Source organism: Cajanus cajan, chromosome 6, assembly GCF_000230855.2.
Source record: "Cajanus cajan strain Asha chromosome 6, NIPB_CcT2T_4, whole genome shotgun sequence".
Taxonomy (NCBI): Eukaryota; Viridiplantae; Streptophyta; class Magnoliopsida; order Fabales; family Fabaceae; genus Cajanus; species Cajanus cajan.
The window spans coordinates 27625619-27628288 of NC_138522.1; positions in this window are offsets into that span (position 1 = coordinate 27625619).

Genomic DNA, 2670 nt, shown 5'->3' on the forward strand with positions numbered 1-2670 from the left:
ATTGCATTTTAAAATAATAAAAAAAAATCATGCTTATTTTGTGCAAATTTTCCTTAATCTTTCCAATATATATAATTCTCAGCCAGGATTTTACAACTACCACACAAGTATAACCAATCAAATAAACCAAATATACACAAGTATAAATACAATAAATAAGGAATTTCCAATATATTCTTCCTCTGAAAGCATGAGACTATATTGAAGATTTAACCATTTAGATGTTTGATAATATGTAATGATATATGTGAGAAAACCCATGTGCATCAAAAGTGGACAATACTGACACGAAAAATTCTAATTGCACCACTATATATCTATTAGTTATGCCTAGCAATTACCAAAATTAAATAAACTCCTAAGAAATTTGAAGCAAAGACGCAGTCTCCAGTTTGACTGGAATTGGGTTCAATAAATTTCGTGTTTCGCATATTGCATATGCCTAAGCATTGTAACTTTTGATTTTTGGGGATAGTTAGACAGAGCATATTAGGATTTAATTTATATGATTTAAGCTAACCTCAAGTTATGGATCTCTTCATTATGGGGTTCCATCACTTCTACACTTCAACTTCCACCCCTGGTTCTGCTAGCAAAAAGAATAACCACATGAAAAATAGAATCCAATAGCCTTTTCAAGATCTCTAAAGAAAGAATCTAAATTCAATGCTAAACGAAGGTAGAACAAGTCATTCATCAAATGCGCATTTTCATTCCTGAGAGTGGAGTCCTGGATAACATTTTGCATCAATGTAAAGTGTGAAAATTTGGCACGGTTGAACTTGAACAAGAAGGATATGCTATTTATCAAACACCTTAAATTCAAAACAATTTCACCATCCTCTTTTTCCTTTTCTTTTTGAACATGATTGAACAACAATATCAAATTCAAACCATATTGATAAACCATACATCAAAATAGGAATTTTTTGTCAACTTTCACAAGAGTTCTGCACGCCTACATCCCAACAAAGATAACATGAAGAGTTAAAATTAAACACCAACCATTGGTCAAAATGAAAACTACTGAGATGACTTAGAGCTACTAACAACTTAGCATATTATTTCCAATATAATGAAACAAATTATGGATGAAAATCACAACATGCAGAAGATACATTTGTACAGGTAGATCAGATTGAAATGACACAGCCATAATACAATTAAGTTCACAATCACATGCCCAGTTACAAATGAAGGACAGATTGATAATCATTAAACAAAGTTCACTGTAGACCCCTAAAATTGTCCGGGTCGGAAATAAAGCTTGAAGACTCTCAAAGACTGAAGGAAGATCCGCCAGAAGGACTCCTGGAAGGCCCTAGGAGGGTTCTCTGTAGGTCTAGAGGTCTTAGAATAGCTCAAAATAAGGAAGTGGAGGGAATGAAGCCCAATACAGCCGTACTGCACTTAATACGGCCGTATTGAAGCTTCAATACGGCCGCAGTAAACTCAATACGGCGTATTGAAGTTTCTGAAACTTCAATACGGCCGTACTGAAATCAATACGGCCGTATTGAAGCTTCAATACAGCCGTATTGAACTCAATACGGCCGTATTGAAATTTCTGAACTTCAATACGGCCGTATTGAACTCAATACGGCCGTATTGAACTCAATACGGCCGTATTGAAGTTAAAAAATTTCAATACGGCCGTATTGCTTCTGTAGGCCGTATTGCGCCTATTCCCTATAAATATGACGTCAATTGGACGTCATTCCACACTTTTGCACTCAGTTTTGACTCCCTCCTTGAGTATTCTGGGGTTTTTGAGCAGTGTTCTGCCCTAGAAATCTCTCTGGGAGTTGATCCGACGAAGTTCTGGAATTCCGAGCACTTAGATTGGAGATTCGAACCTAGTCGAAGGGAAATCCTCCGGATTTCCATAGTTAAAAGTTTTTAGGAAGGAGCGAGCGAGCTTGTAGAGCGAGGGAACACCAAAAAGCTTCCCAGTTTTACTCAATATATAAAAGCACGCTTCAAGAGGTTTCTTCTTAAATCCTTCCTTTTACTGCTTTCTGTGTGCATATTTAAACTGTCATCATGTAGATAGTTAATTTATAAGTGCTTAGAATAAATAGGGGTAATTTAGTAATTTTACGCTGTTATTTTAGAAAATAATCTGTCATAGGGAACCCGAAAGGGGCGCTGTGGGGTGCTAACACCTTCCCCACGCGTAACCGACTCCCTTACCCAACTCTGGTTGTAATGGCCAAAGTTGATTTATAAAATCAATTGCCTTATCCCTTTTTCCAATGTTTTGAGTAAAACATTGGTGGCGACTCCACGAACCCTCCTTTTACGAAAACCACTAATCCATGGAGGGTCCCGCTTGGGATTAATATGGATTGGTGAGACATTTTAATAAATAAATTGGATAAGATCGACAAGGTCTCAGTTTGAGAACAAGTCGTTCTAATAATCCAATACATTTTCAAAACTAAAATAATAAGCGAGCTCGACCGTCTTCGCGACCGCCGAGGCCCGTTTGGGCCGGTGGCGACAGATGGCGACTCCACTGGGGAAGCCTCGAGAGTCAGTCCCATTTAGTGACAGATTGTTTTTAACAAATAATAGTTAAAATTACTTCATTACCCCCTTTGTTTGTATAATAACATGTTTATCTATTTGGCTTTAAATAACTGTTGTATGTTTAATTTTCGCAATTGT